Consider the following 13,490-nt stretch of genomic DNA (forward strand, 5'->3'; position numbering starts at 1 on the left):
ACTATGACCTTTAAGGCGATGAAGAATTCTATCAAAGTGTTTTAATCAACTAAAATACGATGTATTTATATGGTATGGAACTGTATAATTTTCTACTGCCTAAAGCTTATCCTAAAGTAAGTGTTCCTATATCGTTTTTTTTCTAAAACTGGCATTCTCTTAACATAACTGCTAAGGGATGCATTCGATTTCTTACTAATCAGTTGACAGAAGGTTCTTACAAGTATCAGAGTTCGTAGGGTTTATTTCCAATTTCAGAGCTGGACAATATACAACATTTCATTGCAGCATTATACCTAACCACAGTATGTACCAATATGATTGCAGACTAGAGGAAGCATCAATGGGTCATATTGCTGTCACCAGAGTACATTATGTGCTATGAAAACAATTATAGCAAAGCTTTAACTGTCCCATACCACTTGACTGCCCTACTTTGCTCCCATTATGCTGATAGCTGTGTAAGAGGTCAAGCAGTAATTGGAAAGCCTTTTTCCATACTTTACTTTTTTCTGCTTTTGTATTATCTACATGGCTAAAGAATGAATAACTTAAACCCAGGAGAAGACAGAAATTACATTCTATTTTCACCATAGCTAAGTTTTTCTACTTTGTATCCAAGCTGTAAGTGAAATCCTGACTCCAAACACTATGGTAGTCAAGTGAGCTTCCTGCAGTTGTCAGGTACAGTGATAAATTCTGAGATCTGATTTTCTATGAATGAAATTATTGAAAGAATTATTGAAAATGAATTATTCAGATTCAAATTATGATCAAACTGCCATCACAGCCCTGAGAAAAGCTGAAAACTGGTGCTAAAAATCTGCTGATAAAGAAGTACTAGACCTGCTCTGGGAAATCCTCTTTCAGTAGTTACCCATGCTTCATGTTTACTGGTGCATCTTAGAAGTTTAAAAGTCTGTTCTTGCTTTCCTCTAGATATTATTCAAACCCCAGTTCCTTTGGCCTTTCTTCATGGCATCAGACTTTCTAGACTCATGATGTTTGCTTTCCATCTTTTGATGGCCATTATCCATCCAAATGATGCCTTCCCATCTGGTTTGTGTCTGTCTCGAAGTGATGAATATAGACAAGGTATGCCAGTTGAGAACTTTCCAAAGCCATACAATGAGAGGATTATTTACTATCCTACAGATGTACTGCTGTCAATAGTTCCCTCTGTGGGATTTGCTCATTGCTACAGCATAATATTGCAGCATAATATTGCCAGTTCCTGTTTAAATATGATTTGCTGATACACCCAGGATGTTTTCTGCTGTTTAGCTAGGTATTCCCAATCCTGCCGGAGCAACTATTTCTGCAGAAGCACAGGATCTTCTACTGGTTGAATTTTGTTTTCTTTCTGTCTCTGGTTTGACACATTAATTTAGAATTTGAGATCATCTCTCAGCAGCCACTCCCAGCTTGGGTACATCTACAAACAGAATTAGTACAATCTCTATTCTTTCATCCTGCTTATTAATGAAATATTACGCTCTGCAGAATCTCACTTGCACGTCCTTCCATTCTGGTACACTAATACTCTGTCAGGAAGGTTTGTCCAGTCATTGGATCCATGCTGCAGTGCTTCCACTAAACATTTCCACAGAGTGCTTCTGAGATTTACCAGATGTGATTTGCTTGTTTTCTGTTCCAGATTGAACATTACTCATTTAATTGCTTTTCTTCTACATTTTCAGAGTTTGTTTGTTTCAATATTTTTATAGAGGTCAAAATTAGTCTGATTATACCTTCAAGTCACAAACTCCTACTCTTTTGTCCTTTCTGAAGACAGCTTCACTCTTCAGTTTTCTTTTTTTCTTTATTGTTCCTGAATATTCAAAGACAAGGCTATGACAATTGACATTTCAGTAGCCAATTCTTTTCGTAATCTGGAATGTGTTTTAGCATACCCGTCATGACAGATAGAACACAAATACCTCAGTCTCTTAAATTGAGTTTGCTGTCTGAAGAACAACACTAGTTCAAATTGCATGCTTTTACTCTCATATTTCTCTTTTAATTTAGTCTATCATGTGTCTGGTATAATAGTTAAATCATTTTAATCTTAAATCTAGACTGCCTAGTCCTACAATTTTCCCCATACTTCCTTTGATATCTTTGCCCATCAGGAAATCATCACTTATTTCTGCATGATACATCTCTGAAACACCACACTTACAACATTCTCATTCAGGGACAGTGTTTTTCTATCATTCCTTTTGTACTATGCTTTCTTATGAATAGTACAGCAGCTTAAAATGCTTTAAAATTATCTAATTTCCATGCAAATTGCCTGGAATATTGTTTGCTCACAGGATGCAATTCTCATCATCTGATTGATAGAAGGCCAGTAGCAAATCTCATTTCAATTTGTCAACTATTTTGGTACTTGGCATACTCAGACTGCCGGCTAAGAACATCTTCTGCATCCATACTTTGGAGACAGGTAATGATGACAGACTTACTGACATAACAGCCTTTCACCCAGGAGGATTCAGAAAATATTGTAGAGAACATGGTTAGAATAGCATTTGCATTTTTGGATTGTTTTATCCACCACAATGAAAGGAGCTATGGCAACTGTTTAGGAATCTCACTCCAGGAATAAATATCATAATATATAAAGAAACACAATAATTCTGTGTTTTGTTGAGAAAAAACATGAAAAATTTGAAAAATCTGGTATCATGTATTAACAAGGATATTCTAAAGAATATTAATTTAATTTTATTATCTTTTGTTTCCTTTCATGAGTCAAGGGCAGTATGGGAGGTGTTGAGAGGTAATGAAAATCAAGTACTGAAACAATAGTCATGATTTATTCTGAAATATCATATATAAATTATTTAAAAATAATCATGTGGACTTGTGTGTGAGTACTGCCCTTATCTTAAAGAGAGACACCATCAAAGAATCCACAGATATAAAATAGTAATGAAAATAAATCTGTCCCCTGGGACTTAGCACTTGAAAAGGATGTGTGAGTGATTCATAAAAGAGTATGTATACAAAAGCAGCTTTCATTTCCATGTAAGTTTTATTTCCATTAAATAAAACTTGTTCCTGAAACATCAAGACAACATCACTTCCTCCTCCCCCCCTAAAAAAAAAAAAAAAATTGCAACCAGTGAGTTGATCAGAGTGATTTTAGAAACCTATAGGAGTCAGTGGTCTACACAAGGAAAAAAAAAATTGGTGATTATGACCTGAGAGAAATCCCAGCAAGAACACAAAGTCCTGAGTTCTCAGGAACAGAAGGGCCAAGGACAGCCAAATTTGAGAGCCAATTTGAGTTGAGAGGTGTAGTTGGGTTGGTCCAAGCACCCTAGGTAATCCACAAAACGTCACAAGAACATTGATACTAGAAGTCAGCTGATACCATCAGTAAGCTCATGGAAAGGGAAGCCCATTCAACAACACAGTTTTCTACCACTTTAAAAAAAAAAAAAAAAAAAAAAAAAAAAAAAAAAAAAAAAAGTCCAATATGTCAGTGATGTCATGGGAAGACAGAATATCTAGACTTCATACCAATATTTCCTGAACCATCCAATTAACCAGGTACATAGATTTTGATATCAGATACTTCTTTATATATGAGAACTGTAAGAATATTCTTTTTCAGTGTTTTTGCACAGAATCATAGAGGATAGATTCTCTTAAAAACTAATTTTCTCACAAAGTTTGAAATTTTTGGAGGGCTTCCAGAAGCTCTGCACTGCCTAGACACCATAAAGAAGCAACAACATATATTAAGGATGAAGAAATATTTAATTTCCTTTGGATTTTGGTATGTTCTCCATGTGGGATAGAAGGCGTTGTGGGACATTGATCACACCCTTGGTGCTGTGGTGATGACTAGTCCTAATTATTTCAGAAAAATTACCACATTTTTTATCCAGAAGAAGAACAGGGAGAGTAATCACATACTAGACCCAAATTCAATTGCATATTAAACATGGATTAGGCAAAAAATATGTGGTTTAATTCATGGTTAATCCATGCTGTTTATAGGTCCTTTCTTTCTATTACAAAATTATAGTACCTCCTGTTGTGATTACTGTTACCCCAGTGGGTTTTCTCAATGTATCTCCAGGCACCAAACTCAGTATGATAAACTTTTTAGGCTGTGCTCTTTCATTGGGTCTGCTGATGGAGGAACTCCAGCAGCCTCCTTCTGAGGGCTTTTTGTAAAAGAGTAATGGTTGCCTTGTTGAGGGGAAAAAAGACCTATTTAGAAAAGCATGTTCTTGTAAGCCAGTCCAGCAGAGCCTAAGGCAGGGGGGAAGCAGATGACCAAACCACTTTTCAGAAGCCTTTATGGATCATACACTCTGTTACAATGGGCATTAATGAAAATTATAATTTCTAATTATTCTACATTGCCCTCAGTAGGGAAGATAAAGAAAGATTTTGTTTTATTCTGGTTTATATTCTTCCATTCAAAATTTGTGCTTCATTACTATAATGCAACTTAATATTTCTTCAGTATTTCTGTAAATGAAAAAAACCCAACAAATCCAGGAAAAAATCCTTTAAAAAGAGAAACCAAAAAAGCATGCAACTACTGGTGGAGTAGAAAGTACAGAAGAGAGAGGGGAAAGAATGAACTTCTTGTAAGACTGAAGAATGTGGGAATATAAATTTGTGCATATAACTAGTGATCCTGTGTAATTGCAGTCCTCTGGTAAAGTAAGAATTAAAAAGTAAGTGCCATGTCATTTCAGGGTGGCAGATGTTGTGTGAATGGCTACCACATCCCTGGTAAGGAGATGGAGTAGCTCTGCCCAACCCTTCTGACTTACTCTGGACAAGCTAGGTGGAGGTAGAGCTGCCCTCACTAAGGTGACCTCTAACATGACCTATAGTCCCTGAGTTTGGGAAACACAGCCAATGAGAAGTAGAGCAAAGCACAGAACTTTGGTGATGGGGTGCTGCAGTTCCTGAGGGGCTGCTGACAAAACTGTGTGTATTCTCATGCTTAGACCTAGCCCTTGTCTTCACACTTTTGCATGACCAATGCACCTGAGAGAAACAGATTTTTTTTCCCCAGGATGTTACCAGGACTCCCTTTCCAGTATCAGTGATTGGAAGGTTCTCTCCTGCTTTTATGTCATACACAGATTATCAATTTTCAGAATTCAACTTCAAAATATTAAAAAGGAACCTGTCATAGGGTTTCTTAACACATACTTCTCTTATATGTAGAGTTATGGCTTATGTATTAGCGTGAAGAAAAAGTTCTTTCCTTGGTCCATGGTTTGACTAAGAATTATCTTGCATTCCTTATGCATGTGAAAATTATTTTAATAAGAATCTTTGACGTATCTGAGCAATAGGAACACACTCTGTAAAAAAAAAGCACATTATTATAAAGTATTTGCACTAGGAACTGTTATGCTGTATTCAAGGATCTTGTTATCTTTCTTGAAGTTATATTAAAATCCTAATAGATCTGGGAACTTTTCTTCAGTTCTACTTCTGTATTGGACTTTAGTTAAGACTTCTGAATATTTAGAAAATGGAAGTGCTATAAATACAATTTGGAATACCATATTGGATATAGGATAAATCTTATTGCTCTTTTTTCTTCTGCAGAAAGGTGTACTGCCTATTTTTGATTGTCCTGGCATTGTTAGGTAGGAATACATGACATTTGGAAAGAAAGACTGTGGTGTTGTGTTTAGTTTTTGGTTTGTTTGGTTGGTTTTTTGTCTGAGATAATGTTGAAATGCCCTGGGGGTTTTATAAAGTGTGTGCCAGAAGGGTTCACCAAATTCCTAATGGGTTAGTGATTCTGAAGGCAGACTTTCTTTAAAGCAGAGGCCGTGACTGACTTACTGAACACTGAGTGGAAAAATGTATGAAATGAGCAGAGAGCATTTCTGAGCAAAAGGAAATCCCTTCCATTTACACAAAATAAAGTCAAAAGCCTATTAAGAATGTAAAGACGTCATCATCTTGAAGGGATTCAAGGCTATAGAGGAGATTTTTGTGATTGCCCTTCTCTCAGAATGACCATGTAGAAAGTGATGCTTACTCACAAGATTTGTAGGGGAAGATACTGAACAAAGGACGTAAAATTCACCCTCTCTGCATAAGTGTCAAATGGTAATAGCTGACAAAGTGAATGAAATGTAACATGGACACCTACAGACTCATAGGTAAGACAAGGTGACTTGTGCTGTGACATGAATAAATAGCTGAAACAATGCACGTTTCCTGTCCCCTGAAATGTCACCTTGTCTGGCACACTGCTGGCCCCAGTCCTGGTTCTGCTGAAGTGCCCTGTCACTGCTACACCGCACATATTTAGATTACAAGTTTTGGGTACAGTGTCTTTCACCACCAAACACCCATTAGTCTGTACAGAAGTCCTTATAAAATCTTAGTGGAATAATCATCCTGGGAATTCACAATAGGAAAAATAATAATTAAAGAGGAAGAATAGGACAGATCAGTTTTCACCAGGAAGTTTGCTCATAAATTCCCATTTCTCAGCTTCTCTTGGTAAAGATAAGATGAGTCAGGAATATTTTTCCTTAGGATCTTAGGAACTTAGGATCATTCTCTCTCCTTTATTTCCACTAGAAGGAAATTTAATTGTTATTTCTTGAATTTATTTTATTTTTTTAGTAGTTACCCTGGATAACATATATACATATATATACATATATATATATGTAATCTACATCTGATAAGGAGAAGAGAAGGAATGATGTGCACTTAAAAGGCAAAAATCTGTGTATACCAAGCACAAGAGCTCATACATTTAATGGATATCTGGATATCTTCCAATATAAATGCAATACACTTTAGCATTATCTGGCTTGCTCATCCTCTTTACAGTGCATTTTTACCCTGTCTTTTTTTTCTTTTAAATTAATGCATTTAAGTTAATAATAATTCCATTACCCACAATGCCAGCCATATATACTTAAATATTACCATAATCTTAAAATGCTATATTAGATTTATTTAGCATAGTTATAGAAATAGTATTTTCCCAGCTGTAAAATGTAGTTTTTTACCAAAGACGTATTAAATACATAATTCCAAACAATAAGGAAAAAAGCATTTGGAAAATCTTAAAAAACTTTGTATCTAAAAGAAAGATTTAAAAATTGTAGAAGTTCCTATCCATCCCTATCCTTGTAAATACCTGCTTATCTTTCCTCTATTTTGCTTCAAGCATTTCACCTTTTGACTTCAGCACTGAACTGGATTGCTCATGCCAGCCATGCAGGGTGGTTTTATAACTCTGCATGTCCTTACACCACCAAAGTCATGTGTGTGTGTGTGTAACACTTATATAAATAGTTTTTCTATTTTATCCCTAATCTCTTTAAAGCCCAGTCAGGATAATCTGAAATTCTGATATTTTTATCTAGGAATCTCTTAGATGACCGTGGAGCTGAATTATGCAAATAAAATAGAAGCTAGACTTGCAAGATCAATACACAGGGCAAATCTATCTTGGGAATGGATATAATTTCCTTTAAAGGAACATGCTGCAAGTGAAAGTCAAAGGTTTTTCTTCCTGTTATGTGTGGATTATTATCTATAAGCTTTCATTAAAAAAAAATAAACCAAAACCAAACAACAAAAAACCCCACAACAAAACAAAAAGAAAAAACCTCCGGTTATTGTCAAGGCAGAACTGTGTTGGCTGCCGTTCTCGCCATGATTGTGATGGATTTCAGCTGGTAGCAATTGAGCAGAGGTACAACTGAATAAATTGTGGAAGACTTTTGCTACATGTGTGCAGCTGTGTATTTTACTATGACCCTTAAACTGGTTTGAAATTGAAGTTCCCTATTACGACAAGAGAGCTGACCAACTCCTTATCAGGCAGCTTTGTAGCTGAGGAGAATCCAGAACCCCGTGGCAGGGTCACTGAAGATGTTCAACTCGAAGTGGGAACAGCTGAGGACAGGACACCCATCACAGTTCCTTGAACCTCTGTGCCTGCCTCTCTGGCACCAGTGCAGGCTTCATCAGGTGTTTGGCTGAAACCAGCAGGACCCATCTGCTGCAAACCAAAGAAAAGGCATTTCATGTGGCTTTTCCATCCATCTCCTGCCGACAGCCTGGGAAAGCTTATGAGCCACCTCTCAGCTCAACAGGGATGGTTTCTCAATGCACAAGCACTCGATATTATTTCGAAATGTTGTACAAAGGTGAAAAAAAAGTACATATTACACATTAGAAAGCATGTTTATAACTATCTGTACACTTATATGTATATGTAAGTATATATACATACATGTACGTATGTGCAGAGATAGAAATATCGTTCATATTTCACATCTCTGCCTTAACTGGAAATGACAAAGAAAGTTTCCAGTACATCAGCCAGCTGAGTGAGACTACATCATAATCCAAATTACTTTCCACAGCTTTTGTCTCAGTGACTCAGAACAGCCCACTGGGTAGAATCACTACCAAGGCACATGGTCCACATTTTCCTGTGGAAAAATTCAATACCGTGCTTCTCTTCCAATGCATCATGATACATTATCCTCTCTTGTATTTGTGAAGAAGTTTAAAGGAATAGATAAAAAAATGAAGCAATCTTTCCTATTAAAAAAAAAAAAAAAAAAAATTCTCCCTTTTCCATTAAGTTCAATAAAGAAAAATATGAAGTAGAGCTCGCTATAATTTGAAAGGTGCCTTGAAATACACAGGTTACTAAGTAATTCTTGCAACCTTATTAGAAGCAAAGCTAAGGAATCAGCAACAAACTCTATAAATAATAAAACAAGAACAAAATTATAAATTTCCAAGCATTTAACCTATATTTGAAAGCAAGCAGGCACATACATCTGAAAATGGGAGTGCTACATTTATGCCACATTTAAAGGAACAGAAATTCCTCACTGAAAAGACACCTGGCGAAAAGGATTGTGATTCCTTAAAAGATAAAAAACATATGCTGGAGCCTTCAGGTAAGTTCCAGTGGTTGTCATCCAGCTCTAGAGATGGGGGACCTCCAGTTCCTGCCTGGCAAGGGACAGGTTTTGGCCTGCAGGAAGGGTCTATGGAAACCCTGCTATATCTAATACTAAGAAATTTCAGGGCCTGACACTGAAGCATTATAATAAAATGAATTAGAAAATTAAGATAAAGTAAAATTTATCCTACTTTCTCCACATCTTTCCTGATAATTAGAGATATTATCACTTAATTAAGACTATTAGCACTTTTTTAGCACAGGTTCTGTTATCAGACTATGCCTTTCGGGAGTATGTTCTCTTTTTCTTCCTTTTTTTTCTACCTTTCTTCCACAGTGACTTTTGCCTTGGTTTCTAAAGCGCTAAGTTATTTTACTGCATTTTTCAGGAAGCTGTTGAAAATATGTAATAATTAAAGAATTACCTTCCAAGAACAACAAATATTTCAATTCCATTTGTAAACAGACCTTGAGTTGCATAAATATAGGGAGATACTTTCCCTTCCTCCTATAAAACAAAGATCTGATATGTATTTTGCTTTGTTTGCTTTCTTCTTTCCTGTATTTCTCATTCTAAAATAAATATCAGTCAGATTTTCTTGCCACTGATGTAACAGCAAACAGTGTTATTAATATAAAAATGGTCCCTTGATTCATTTACAGCATGCCAGAGGGACAAAAACCAAAAAAATCCCCAAAACAATCCCCACAAATGAGTAAACAAATAGATCTTGTGCTGACGAAATGATCCATAACACGCTAAAACCTTCTTCAGGCTAAAACCAATCCACATTTCATTAACACTCTCTGCTAATCAATGGATTATATCAATAAATGGCAATTTATCCCAGTCATAGGAAAGGAATGAACAGAAAACCCAAACACAGCTTGCTGAAGTGAGAGCTGTACTAAGAAAAACTCAAAAAGGAGATCCTGGGCCTGCCTTATTTCTGACTTTATTCTGTGTTTTCCATAGCGTTCCTCTCAGGATCGGTGGCGGATTGTAGTTTTGCTGCAGTCGTGAAAAATGCAGATGCAGGTGAGGACTGAGCTGCATCATTACTAATACACGTCTTCATTTCTGCTGATGTTACTGGTACCACTGAGGCATGTGTGAGCCCTTACACCTGCAGCTGGCGCCGAGAGGGAGCCAGGTCTCCTATAATCTGCTGGAGCTCTGGGACCTGCTGAAGTGACCTGCTGAATTCCAATGAAGGGAAGGGGCTGAGGGCAGACAAGACACCCCAAAGCAGCCAGAGCTTTCCTGGCTGCACAGGCAGCACCAGTGGGCCAGAGGCACCCTTTTCCTACCCTCACTGCCACCCTGTATACCTGACTGCTGCGGAAAGGGATGGACATCACTGTGTATTGCTAACAATTAATGGCACTGAAATCCAAATGTAAGTAGTAATAAATACGTAAAAAAATACAGAATTGATCTCTTCCTCTTTAAAATACTTGAGACATGTTAAAGCATTCAGAAGACAGGATATAATTTTCTGTAGGAAATGCACTTTTTTTTGTGGAGAAAAAAATGGTGAAAGTATATACATTACAGTGAAAGCATAGCTGTCTGATCTGGAGTTCATTTCAAACCAACTTACCTTCACGCTGAAAAAGAAAATCTCTGCCTTTCACATGCTTCTGATGGCATTTTTTGTCTCTCAGTAGTTTTTAGCAAAGTGGATTTTGGCAGTGAAGGAATGTCATGTATCTGCCAAGAGGCAAAATAATGAAGAAAAGGAAAAACTTCTGAAAAAGGTTTAGAGCTTATTTACAACTCATAATGATAAGACCTTCCCCCCAGAGGTCCCCAGGGAGTCCATCAGTGATACTTCTTAATGTAGAGGTCCAGTAGAACAAAAGAACATCATTTCAAGCAAAGTGAAATAATAACCGATTTTTGTCTTGGACTCTCCACTGTTCGACTTATCCTACAAAACATTTCAAGTATTAAATAAGGGAATAATATAAAGACATCTAGAGAAAAAAATATTCTTTGATCTTTCAAGAAATCATTTTTCAAGGTAGTAATAGAACTTCAAATACAGTTATTTTTTTCTTTTCATAGCTCTATTTTATCTAGAAGACTTGCTTACTCCAGTCTGTAATTTTCTCCCTCTTATCTTCTGCATAAAACCCCCAAATAAACAAACAAAAAAAACCCCACTAAAAGCTCTCATCAATGTAACTTTCAGTGAGTTAACAGAAGTTTCAGTTTACTTGAGTAAACTTTACTTGAGGAGAAATATTATAAAAAACACGTAACAGTTCCACAATTTTTCACTTCTTTTTCCACTAAAAAAGAACATTTTTAACAGTACATCAAGAATTGCAGTTCTGTAAGGGAAAATATAGACACCTAGCCATGGCAACAAGGTCCTCATTCTTGACAGAATAATTTTTTTCTCAGTTTTGGGATGTTGCTTGACATCTTCCAGATGCTGAAGCAAAACCTGGTTTGCCAGAGGGAGCTGATGAAAGCAAATGAAATTCCAACAGAGCACCCAGGAAATGAAGGCATTAACAATTAATTTTTTTAATCCCAAATGACTGAGATGGAAATGATTTGCAGTATTTGAGGTGAAAGAAAATACAGTAGAAGTAGACAAAGGCCACAAAAGGTTGAAAATACTACTCAGCTTCACATACAGCATTATCCATTAAATGACAGTACGTACACATATGTATGTTGTATGCAGAAATTTACATAATGTCCTTAATTCCTAAAGAATGCCTTCCTGTATCTGCAGATGCCAGATCAAGAGAGATAATAGAAATATACTTCGTTTCTGTTACTTTGAGGTATGAATGTAGCTATAATTACTTACTGATATTAGCGTGGTTTTAACCTTTCAAAATAAGAAAAAATTAAAATCACATGCGGGCCCATTCTAAGGAAACAAAGAATGCGAGCAAAAGTTAAATTTGTAAATACTGTAGTAACTATATACTATACTATACTAATTATGTACTGTAGTTCCTTTAAAGGACATGCCAAGTTTACCGTACACACCTTGAGTTCCTGCAAACTGTAGGGATGAGAAGATAGCTCAATAACCCGTAATTCAGAAGTTAATATTTTGCTGTGTCTGTGACCCCTCTCACTACTTGATTTGCCAGTTGTGGGCATTTATGAGAGAGCAGTTCCCAAAGCCCCATATTTTTACAGTTGTGTACAAGTAGTTTGTTTTGTTCCAACTCCTTCAATGGAAGGCTGTGTGGCACTATATGAAGTCCAAGCAGTGGCACAGATTGGAGTGGAGTTCAGAAGTAACTGTGGTTATGTCTTTAAGCAGAAATTTCTTTCCTCCACTGCCATGACCCAGCGAGCCGGTGGGCTGCCAGGTCCAGGATTAGACCACTGCAACGAGCTGAAGGGACTTTTCATACATGGAAATCCTCACCAGCACTAAACCAAACAAGGTAATGTTGAGTCAAAAGCAGTACACATAAACCCTTCCCACTGTTCAGAAAAGAGAGCCAGTGTTGTCACACACATTCTCCTTCATAACTCATCTTAAAGCCCATTTTCTTGCTCCAAGGCAGTGGTTAACCATTTGTGTGCTAGGAATGAAATCACTTTTGTTCACATATCAATTTTTCTGGAACTTAAAGTGCCTTGGATTTAAAGAAAAAATATGTTTTGAAGAAAGCTTCCACAAGTAATTACCTCCAATAACTATGAACACAGAATAAATTATGAAAGAACATGTGTGTCAATGTTATGCTTGATTACATAACACTGATTTTTCTAAAAATGTGTATGGAACTCAGTGTTTTTTCTTTGGCTGTAAAATACATGAGTAATTACACATTAACATAAAAATAAAGTGAAGTAAGAGATTTATTAACAAACTATTAAAGTTAGCTTATTTCTTTAAGCACAAGAAGTGAACCCACTAGTAAGACTTTAAAACTTTTGTAAGTGTCACATTGTATTTTACCATTCTGCATTTGTAGTCTGCATCAGTGACAAGGCACTAAGAGTACTTTCCCTCTGCACAAAACCTTTCATCTGCACTCTTTGAGGTTCTTTTGCAGACAACATGAATTCTTTTAGGTGTATTTCAGTTTTATATATATAACTGACTGAAAAACGCTAAGCTGGAGCAAATAGTTATGATGTCTGTACACACTCTCCTGAGTCAGAGTTGAGGCCCTCTCTCTCGCCTGGATTCATCTTGCTTGAGAGGCACTTCCAGGGCAGAAGATGCATTTTTCCTCTTGCAGCAGGGCAGCAGGGAGATTTGAAGGTACTGAACAGTCATAGCAAAACTGGGATACCAGGCATTGCAGTCTCCTGCAGGCTGCTTTCCCAGTGAGGAAGAAGAACTCTTGGAAGCCTGGACATAGTGCAGGATTGCTACCTGTGAACAGGAGATTGCAGCTGCCCTGGACAAATGGAAGCTGCATGTGCTGTATTTCACTATCAATCTGCACTACTGGAAATCCACATTTATCAGCAACTCACGGCAAAATTGACCTGACTGCTAGAGAAGTGGCCTGGTGGAGACAAAGAGGAAAGTTTTGGATG

The sequence above is a fragment of the Coloeus monedula genome (assembly GCF_965178545.1).
Source record: "Coloeus monedula genome assembly, chromosome: 2".
Classification (NCBI taxonomy): domain Eukaryota; kingdom Metazoa; phylum Chordata; class Aves; order Passeriformes; family Corvidae; genus Coloeus; species Coloeus monedula.